Source organism: Dermacentor albipictus, chromosome 1, assembly GCF_038994185.2.
Source record: "Dermacentor albipictus isolate Rhodes 1998 colony chromosome 1, USDA_Dalb.pri_finalv2, whole genome shotgun sequence".
NCBI classification, from domain to species: domain Eukaryota; kingdom Metazoa; phylum Arthropoda; class Arachnida; order Ixodida; family Ixodidae; genus Dermacentor; species Dermacentor albipictus.
In genome coordinates, this window is record NC_091821.1 from 28,996,706 (window position 1) to 29,007,612 (window position 10,907).

A 10,907-nucleotide genomic window follows, 5' to 3' on the forward strand; every position below is an offset into this window, starting at 1 on the left:
CGTTTGACGTTGATCAAAGAGCGTGCATATGCTAAACGCTACAGGTTGTTCAGCGTTCTTCGCTTGCACATTTCGATCCCACTAAGCTCGCTGTTACGTTAAACTAAGTCTTCCTGTGCGAGTTTGAGTGAAAATGGGTCCGAGTCGCTGCACATGGCACTCTATCACGCCACGCTTCCATGAGCAGGAGGAGCATCGAACTGCTTAAAGGGTCCCTCACCAGGCCCCATAGCACATTTTGGTTATACGCTGAAAGGTGTTACGTGTCCTCTAGGCAGTGTACTGCCACAAAAATTTTTCAAATTGGCTTCTCATACTCTGCTCAGTAGACTGTGAAATAACAATACACAGGCACAGAACCACATGAAGCGATCACACACAAACTCGTATGGGTACCAGGACACACGGGGGTGGCAGGGAACCAAGAGGTGGAGGATAGCTCGAGAGTACACTTATTACCGAGCGTCCAACGTCGACAGCCTTGAGGAACCCACGCCTATACCCCGAGAGTACTCGGCCATTTTAGACAATTTCAGAGGCAGCAGGAAGTGGTACCCCCCCGCCGCCGCCGAACAAGTCCCTTTGCGGAGAAGCTATCGCATGGAGACAACTACAAATAGGGTCGTACCCTAACCTCAACGTGCTAAGTAAAATGCACCCCACATTATACAAGGACAAATGTCCATGGTGCAATGAGAAACCCATATTATACAATATAACATGTGCATGTCAACAAACTGACGTCCCAGTCATATATCACACCCAACTGCAGAGCTATGGGAGGAACTGCTGTCCACCGACCGCTGCGAAGACCAACTAGGTCTAGTGTGGCGTGCACGACGGACAGCAGAGGCCAGTGAAGCCTTGGACTGAGGGCAGCCGACCAGTGCGATAGAAGACGGACGAAGCAGCGGGTGAAGACCTCCGGGGAATTAAGACTCCTCGCAACAATCCACCCCAGCCGCAGAAAAAAAAAAACAATTACTAGAGCTCAGTAAAGTTTTTCACTCGCTCAAATCGGCTCATTAATAGCCAAGATAGAAATATTTCAGTGTCGCAAACCCATGATTTCGGGAGGTAAGCTCCACTGCATAGCGAGACACACTCCACTCGGCCCGTCTAGCCTCCGCAAGCGAAATTCCTTCCCTGCGTTCTCCCATACCAGGCCTCCACGATCGCGTCACGCATACCGCACAGGCCCCGCCTTAATTTCCTTTCTCCACTTGTTTTTTCGGAGCTGCGCACGCTATTCTGGTTTCCCGAGAAACCAGAATATTCTGATTGGGTTTCGCGCAGCACACGATATTGCGCGCTGTCTGTGCACAAGGACCACGGTGCAAGTATGTATATTCTTACACCGTGACACACATGACTAGCGGTATTAGCGGCGAGAATTTGAAGTGGCGCCCTCTCGCGAGTGACGTCACGGCCAGGACGCCGCTCGCTGCGGCTCGCTCTGCTGCCGCGCGCGCTTCTTCCCTTATCGTGGATGCCTGGGGTATGGGTGGCTCGAGCCGTGCTTACCCAAGTAACCACGGATATCCAGGCGACGTCCGACGGACGTCCTTTCTGGATATTCGGGATGTCCGTGGGACGTCCATGAATATCCGACGTACGTCCGAGGGACGTCCCTGGGGAATCCAAAGGTAACTGCTTTGGCGTCCGTAGTACGTCCGACGCGGACATCCATCATGGATATTCAGGGGACGTTCAGTATATATATATATATATATATATATATATATATATATATATATATATATATATATATATATATATATATATATATGTGTGTGTGTGTGTGTGTGTGTGTGTGTGTGTGTGTGTGTGTGCGTGTGTGCCCGGGGATATTCCAGATATACACATACCTTGAAGCAACAATAGCGGTTGGGACATCCAAGCACCCGACCATTAAATATATTACATTGGTCGAGTGCTTGAATGCATTCTTGTTTTAAAAAAACAAGAAATGAACCTACACCAACTTCCAAATACAATTAATCTTTTATTGTCACCTCATACATCTACATATAAAGGCCAAAAAGCAAATATTTATTTATTTATTCAAAAGAACCTTACAGGCCTTATGGCAGGGCATAAAGTAATTAAGGGGGGCATATTAAACAGTAAAGATATAAAACGTTCAAATTTCCAAGAGGAACACTGCCAGAAAGAGATTACCGTGTTACACAATATTGAAGGCACTAGGAATACAAAGCAATATCTGAAGGCACATGAACACTTGTTACTGTTAACAGACCAAAGGAATACCGTTTCTGAAAATGATATACAACATGGCAAAAATACACGATAACATACACTAGATTTGTCACTCGTGAATGGTATTAAATGGGAAAAGCATGAGTAACTGAGAGCTGAACGTGTCGGGATTAGATATGGAGGCTGTGTTATCAGGGAGGTCATTCCAGAGACGAATGACACGTGGTAGTGCAGATGAATTAAATGCATTTGTTTTAGCATATGTGCGCATGAAACTCAACTGATTATGTAATCTGCGTGAAAAAGAGTGTGGTATTTGTATTTGTAACCGGGTTCGTTTATTAGTGTAAATATATTTGTGGAATAAGCAGAGAAGAGCGATGTTGCGGCGGACATCTAATGGCAGCAACAGTAGGTCTAGTCTAATTTGTGTAATGCTTGAGTTTCTACTGTAGTTATGGGATATGAACCGGGCTGCTCTGTTTTGTATCATTTCCGTCATATTTATTAGGTAATTTTGATGAGGGGACCAAATTGGGGAGGCGAATTCTAACTGTGGCAAAATGAATGTTTGGAAAGCGAGTTTTCGAATGTTTGGCAGGGCATTTCGCAAGTTGTGCCGTAGATAGCCAAGAGAATGTGATGCTTTGGTGTATGTAGAAGTGATGTGTGGGGTCCATGAAAGATTCTCTGCAAGAACAACACCAAGGTACTTATATGATGAAGTGTGGGAAAACATAGTGTTATTAAGATGATATGAATTTTTAGAACTTACACATTTTCGGCTGAAGCACATCACCTCGCACTTTGTACAGTTTAGTGTCATGAGCCATTTGTTACACCAGTTAGCGATAAGGTTAAGATCTGCTTGAAGTTCGTCAGTCGTGTGAATAGGACGGTAGATTATGCAGTCATCGGAAAAAAGGCGCATGCAGGAAGTAATCTGGGCGGGTAAGTCGTTAATGGAGATTGAGAAGAGTAAGGGGCCGAGGACGCTGCCTTGTGGCACACCAGAGCTAACAGAAGTCGGGGAAGAGAAATTGTTAACAACAGTAAACTGCTCTCGAAAAGAAAGTGTAGCGTATTAGCCGGACGCCAGGGTGGAACAGACGTCTATTGATGCCGTGCCCTTTTTATAGGGTGATGAACATGTGATCTGCCGACTGATGCTTGCGTGGCCGATAAGCGATTATCATGAAAATGTAGTATGACACGCGATATCAATATACAATATTCCTTTCCCCTAAGATTCGTTACACAATTGCAAAATGTCTGGTTAGTCATCAATGCCATAACGTGCGATAGGCCGTCTAACGTGTGTTGATCTTCGCGTCTCGACCGGGTCTTGGGTAGCTTGGCCCGGTCTTGCCCCTGCGGCTGCTTCCGTGCTGACCGGCGGCTGTTGTGGTCGTCTGGCTGTAGGAGGCAGCCTGACGTGGTAGTCTGCACTTCAGACTGGATCGGCTTCGAGCCTCGTCCAGGCGCTCCTCAACTGGTTCCGGTGCCTGTGATGGCGTTCGCCGTTGTCCAACTGGACGATGTACGACACCAGGCCTCGCACTGCCACAACCCTGACCGCCTTCCACCTTGGACCTGGACAGAAGCTTTTAGCATAGACCGCGTTACCGACATGGAACCTCTTAATCTCCGGTCGTTGCGGTTCCGGCACGTATTGCCGGTCCGGATGAAGTCTGTCCAAGGCTGTCCTCAGCCTTCGTCCGAACATCAATTCTGCCGGAGATTTCCCCGTGACCGAATGCGGCGTCGTGTGCTGTTTAAACAGGAACCGTGAAATCTTGCACTGCGTTGAACCTTCCTGTTGCTTCTTTAACTTCTCTTACCATTCTCTCCACCCTGCCATTACTGGCGGGATTGTAAGGAGCAGTGAAAATAGCACGCACACCATTGCACTTTAAAAACGTTTGCAACTCCGAGCTAGTGAATGCTGTGCCATTATCCGAAACGATAACGTCTGGCATACCGTGTGTCGCAAACATCTTCCTTAAGCTGGTGACGACAGCTGTAGCTTTTATGGATGACATGATTTCGACCTCAGCCCAGTTGCTGTACGCGTCTACCACGATTAAAAATACTTCTCCATTAACTGGACCAGCGAAATCAATGTGTAGGCGACTCCAAGGTTGATCTGGATTGATCCAAAAATGCACTGGAACCTTGGGATCACTTTGCCGGTTACTATGACATGGCTGACAGTGTCGTACAAACTCTTCAATTTCGTGGTCCATTTTCGGCCACCACATGAGCCCTCTAGCTGACGCTTTCATAGCACTCATCCCAGGGTGATTTGCATGTAGGAGTTGAAGCACACTTTCTCTTGCTGCGTGAGGAATTACAACGCAATTCCCCCACAGTATGCAATCACGATGCAACGACAACTCCGTCTTCCTCACCTCGTAAGGCGCGAACTTGCTGTCCAGTTGTGTTGACGGCCAGCCACTAAGGATCCAGTCCTTTACCATGGACAATACTTTGTCCTTCTTGATCAGCGCAGCGATGTCTGCCGCCTGCAGCGGTGCGCACTCGACTGCTTCCAACAGGAGCACGTCCCCAGGTAGCTGTGGCTCGTCTTCGTCTCCCGGAGCTGGCAGACAACTGAGTGCGTCTGCGTTGAAGTTTTCTTGGCCTCGCCTGTACTGAAGGCTGTAGTTATACGCAGACAAACACAAAATCCAACGGAGCATTCTGGGCTCCAACGGAGCCCAGAATGCTGAAAGAAAGAGAGCAAAAAGACATGAATTAGCATTACTAAACTGCGAAAGCAACAGAAATGACATGAAGGAATTAATCTTGACTACATCACTTGAATAGCACTCATATCCCTGCCACACGGGCACATAAAATGACATTAACTGGGTAATGCCTTAAACTTTAATGTAATTTGCGGGGTGCCACACGGACATGCTTAATGGTATTCAAGCTTAAATGCCATTCGCAATGTAGTGCGTTCTCGTAACTCACTTTGCCGTCGAATGCGTACTCTGGTTCCCAATGTCTCCCCAATCTGACGTGACTAAACGAACTATTAGTGAAGAACAATTAATATATTCTTGACTTTCTTTAAAAAATAGCTCTCTCTTGCGGCGTAGTGAGTTCTTACAATTATTGAAACTCACTTGGCCATCGAATGCGTACTCTCATTTACAATGTTCCCGCCGTGGCTGCAGTGACCATATCCTCACGATATTAAACAAACTTGTAGATCAAAACAACTAATACATTCTTCACTTTTTTAAAAGGAGCTTTTTATTTTCGTAGAGATCAGCAGGCGATCTTGGCGCTACTCACGGCCACAGCTCTAATCGTGAGCGCATTAGCCAGGAGAAGCTGTTCGATTGCACAGCGGCGGCTACTTGCCTTGTTGGCCTCATACTGAAGCCTTCGAATTTCTCAACGATGCTCGACTCGAAGCACGTATGTCAGAACAAACTGGAGCACACGGTCACATTTTTCAGGATCGCTGCTTGGGAGCTTTGAAGCTGTGAGCGCTATTTTTCCAATTTCAATGCTTTGGCTACGCTATGGATTGGCCGTCGAGCTAGCTTTGGCTTCAAACAGTTTACGGCTGGGTGTAACAATGACATTCCAGAAGTAAACTACATACAATATGCCAATTAATTAAACATCTGCTCCCTAGATGACTGTTTTTTATTGTATTACGATTTAATAATAATAGATAATATTTGAGGTTTTACGTGCCAAAACCACTTTCTGATTATGAGGCACGCCGTAGTGGAGGACTCCGAAAATTTTGACCACCTCGGGTTCTTTAACGTGCACCTAAATCTAAGTACACGGGTGTTTTCGCATTTCGCCCTGCAAACAAACTTGACCATTCCACTGCATCTATCGCCATCGTAAAGCTTAATGTCATTAAGTATGCGCATGTAGCAGCGACCGAAATATAATGGCATTAAGAAACTTAGGTCTTAAACATTTAATGCCATTAACCTCGCCCGTGTGGCACAGGTATAACACCTGCGATTAAGACATATGCAGCAATGGAATTATAACAAATTTCCCATGCCAGGGTAACCTGACAAGCTTACGCACATTCCTTAATGGCCAACATTTAACATCAGAAAGCTGTGAAACCACATAAACATCAATGGTACAAGAAGAAAATGGCTTATCATAGAAGTTTTCCTTCACCATGAATTCGCGACCAATGATGCAAGGTGCTTGTGTAGCTCTAAAGTGTGCGAAACTATCTACAATCACGACAGAGCCATCTATTATGCAGCAGTTATCAGGAACATCTACACTGAGGATGAAGCTAGCAAACGTGGCCTGTTTGTACTGGGGTGGTGCACAGGTACCTAGGAGAGGCCCATCTGAATGTTCTTTTGTAAATTTAATCGCGTTCAGTGATGGAAAGGTTGCCGCCCCCTTTCCCTCTCGCTCCTTTAAGCGGTTGTACAGCTGGGCAAGTGGAATCTTGTGGCTTTTTAGAAGCCGCTTGAGGTACTGCATATTATTTTCAAAAGGAAATGCGCTGAACATGTCCAGTGGTCCGTGCTTGCGTACATCATTTGCAACATGTAATGCACAGTGAACATTGTAGGAAACCTGGTCATTTCCATACAATCTTGCAAAAGTTTTAACAAAGTACTTAAGAAGAGACTCGGCATAATCAGTATGCTGCTGGCACAGGCTAGGACTTGCCAGAATGTACACTGCACAGTGCAGCGAAAGAAAGTTCATGTAAAGATCAGGAGGTAGAACAGGCATGAGTACTACAGGCCCAGTGTAGAGAAGTAGTAGTCTGAATTCTGTGGCCTTCCAACGCTCAGCCTCTGCTACACTTCTAGGTTTGCGGGAAAATTCTTTAGGTACATTAGGAGCTAAAGATAGGTTTAAGTCAGACAACCGTCTTCGTTCTGCAGGTCCGAGACGGACCTCTAAACGGCCACCTAACCAAGCACTAAGCAACTTTTTCATAATGCCCAGACATAAAAGGTGCATGTAGTCAAGGGGTGCAGAGGCGACACAGTCTATGGGAAGCGTCATCAAAACTGAGGTGCCTAGGTGATGGTCAGGGTCAGTCTGACGCCTGAATGAATCATCGGTGCGCAAAGTGGAGGACCTCGCTGGAAAGCTGAGTCGGTTGTTGCTGTATGTGCCCTCTACTGTGCACTTTGGGCACCCAGAATATCCAGTGTGTCCTTTAATTTGAAAAACAAATGACCGTGCTGGTGCATCTAAAACAAAACAAGTTGACGAAACCTTAATTACCCGGTGCTCAAAAACCATTCCATGCGAAAGAAGCTGCTGCAGCTCACTGACAAGGGGGCTCAGAAAATCATTCGCTGAAACAGGCTTTGAAGGCCCAGCAAAAATGCCGACTACAAAGGGTGAAACTCTGCCATGCTCACCAATCATGCACTGTATTGGCCACAACTGCATGTTAGAACTCTTAGAAATTGGCAGTCCGTCAATATTAAACAACAAAGAAACATGGCTGCCCTTAAAACATGCTTCCGACAAGGCATTTTCTAGACTGCACTGCAAGCCAAAGTGACAGTATTGCCCAGGAGCCATGTCAGTTAAAGCAGGTGCACGTTGTGTACCCCTGGGCGTGGAGAGCAAAGTGCGAGCGTCACTTGGGAGAGATGAGGGGTCAAAGCTACTCGTCTTGAGCATCTTTAGCAGTGATGTGACCGCTGTATGCGTAACATTTTCCTTAATAGCCCAACTGCGCAGTCGTTCAGCAAAGTCAGAGGGCACCGATGAAGAGTCCGCGGTAGCTAAATCAAATGTAGGCTCCGGGGTCCTGCTAACCAGAGAACCCACACTCACCTCTCCTAAGGGATCCTCTTGTGACGCTCTCACAGGCGAGCCAAGTGAACCATCCGAAGAGTCGCTTAGAGTGGATCCATCAAGGAAGCAAGGTACATTGTCCGTAGTGCGCGCAGTGTCACAACCAGCGGCCTGAACTTCTGATGTCGCCTCGGTGCAGCGGCCAGAGTCGCAAGGCACACATATGTTTGCAGGTACAGCACGACCACACGTGTTAACACATGCGTGAGTAGTACATGCGCCACTGCACATTTCTGCACTTGCGACTTCTCGAGCCGTTGACTGCTGGCTGCCGGTGCGAGATCCAAAGTCCTCGAATAGCATCTTTGTCTCCAGCGACGCTCTCTTTCGCGTATAAGGCTTCTCCTTAAGCCTAAGCATGTTGGCACCTGTGCAGAAAGCACATTTCAATACCCAAACGAATTAAAAAAGAAATAAGATGTAGCTGTCATACCTTATTAGCTGCAGGAGCAGGAGACTTTGGCAGGCACGGAAAGTAACAAACGAATCAACACACGTCCGCTGTTGCGCTGCCCTTGAAACAATCGCACAATGAAAGACGCCGTGACAACGATGGCTTGGCTTGGATTGGATCACTGCAAGGCTTCTGCTTTGCAAAGGGCCTATAACGCATCAACGTGCATCTACGCAAACTTAAATAAATTTTTAAAGTATTTTATTATTACACAGTGAAATATTTACTTATTTTGGAAATATTCGTTGTTCGATTTTCGCGTTTTGTGTTTCTGCTAAGGCTTTTGGCACTTTAAGGGCAGAAAATTATAGCCTCTGAGATTACTGTTACTACATGGCGGCTGTGACGTACTGTAGCTTTCGTATACTCGCTTTCAGCGCACGCGGGCACCAAAAGCATAGCCTTTGAGATTTGTTTTTGTTGCCTGGCGAGGGCCAATGCTCCGTCGCGCACAAGCGATAGTGCCATCGCCAGCACCATGGGTGATATATATATATATATATATATATATATATATATATATATATATATATATATATATATATATATATATATATATATATAAAGAACTTGAGTGGTGCTACAAGGTAAACAGAACAAGTATTTAATTTCGACAGTTTCGATCGGTGGACCGATCTTCATCAGGGTTTACAAAAAAATGGCAGTTCGGCCGTGGTAGGGAAGACACCAGACCGGGTACCCGGTCGTTCTTACATACATCAAACCGAGAGGAACAGTTGTGACAGTGATTGATTTTCGGCGCCTTGGCAGATTTACAGCGGCCTTTGGCAGCTATGCAGGGCAGTTAGAGGAAGGCGGAGTCACATGTATGTAGAGCAAGGAGGTAAGTGAGGAAAAAAAAAGAAAACGGAAAGAAAAAGAAAAAATCACACAGGAGGAGGGAGACGTAAAACGGAGAGGGAGGGGGGCGGGAAGTAGCGGCAGCTAGGTTCCCGTGCGCCCGAGGCAAGGAGGGAGAAAGCGGTCGCTCCGCAGCTCCAGTGCGTGGGCTGCCGTTGTAGCGGGAGCGGGTGGCGGGGGACACAATAGAGAAGGGGCCCAGAAGGAAGACAGAAGAGCGGCAACTTGTAGAAAGAAACACAGTGTCACAGTACAAATATACAAGGCACGGCCCGTTCCGGCAGCTTTGTGGTCCAGCTACGGTGCGACAAAAAGAAAAAAAAATAGTTCCAAAAAATGCATGGGATTCGCAACGCAAGTGCGCCCATGGGCTTAGATTTAGGGCGTCGAGTTAAATAGCCTCCTTGTGGTCCAGTTTTTGAACGTTGTTTAAAAGACAACTGACATCAAGTCAGCACGTGCGTATTTCAGGAAGGGCAATAGGTCACTTAGAATGACACTTCAGTGGCAGGGTCCAGGAAACTGAATTTATTGGTTTTCCGCTCGCCCCCTTGAGGCGTATGCGGAGGGGTGAGTAAGCAGTGAATAGCCAGCGTCTCAATTTTACAGTACATAGCATGTATTCGCGTTTCCCATGCACTTTCACGGCATATCTCGGAGGCACGTCATCCGCCCCGGACTCTCATTAATTCCTTTAGTGTACGTTCCAAATTTATGGATGAAAAAAGATTCTCTCTGCTCGCGTGCACGGGTGTGTTGGAAACCAGATTGCAAGAGCACAACGCTCACGCGTTCAAAGTAGTGATCTGGCAGCCGAACGTGCCTGGAGAAGGGTGCAATTGGGGAGACTTTTCACATGCGCGCGGTGATTGTTAAACCGTAGGCGGAAAGGGATCTCTGTTTGGCCGATATATATTCCTGCTTACACACCTCGCATCGAATTTTGTACACGACGTTACTGGAATCACAGTCAAGATTTTCGGTAATTTTATATACGAAGGGCGAGTTCGATGCTTCAGCCGTGTCTGCTGTTGTCATGTGACGGCATACCTTGCAACGAGGTTTCCCACACGGTCGACAGCCCTCGGGCGTGTTTGACTTCTGTGTCCTCGCCCTGACTAACAAATCCCTTAAATTTTTGTTTCTTCTATACACAACCCGAGGCGGCTGCTTGAAGATAGTAGCGAGTCGGATGCTCTAGCGTTTCATGATATTAAAATGGCGGGTGAGAATCCATGGCATTGACCCGCGGAGCACCGGTGGTGTATGTGAGGACCAAGTTTCGATCTGATTGTGTATTGGTATTGCTAACCTTTTCTCCCATTATCTGTGCTCGATCTAAGCTGCGGGCGCGTTCAATGGCATCGTCTACTATTTTTGGAGGATATTTTTGGCGTATGAGAGCAGATTTCAGTTCCTCCGCGTGTCGCTCAAATTGCGCAGATTGGGAACAGACTCTTCTGTATCTGTGGGCCTGGGAGTAGGGAATGCCTATTTTGCAGTGATGGGGGTGGCTACTATAAAAATGCAGATA

At 46.7% G+C, this 10,907-nt stretch overlaps 1 long non-coding RNA gene across 2 annotated transcripts; it reads right to left on the reverse strand.

Annotated features, from left to right (window-relative positions):
• Positions 1–1,985: 1,985 nt before the first annotated feature.
• Positions 1,986–8,979, reverse strand: LOC135906036 (uncharacterized). 2 transcript variants are annotated; one of them, XR_010565604.2, is made up of 3 exons: positions 8,492–8,643; positions 4,632–8,426; positions 1,986–3,824 (listed from the first exon to the last, which is right to left on the reverse strand). It is a non-coding gene; the product is annotated as an uncharacterized lncRNA (long non-coding RNA). The 2 variants fall into 2 exon arrangements; XR_010565603.2 differs by having other exon boundaries at positions 1,986–8,426; positions 8,492–8,979.
• Between the last annotated feature and the right edge of the window lie 1,928 nt (positions 8,980–10,907).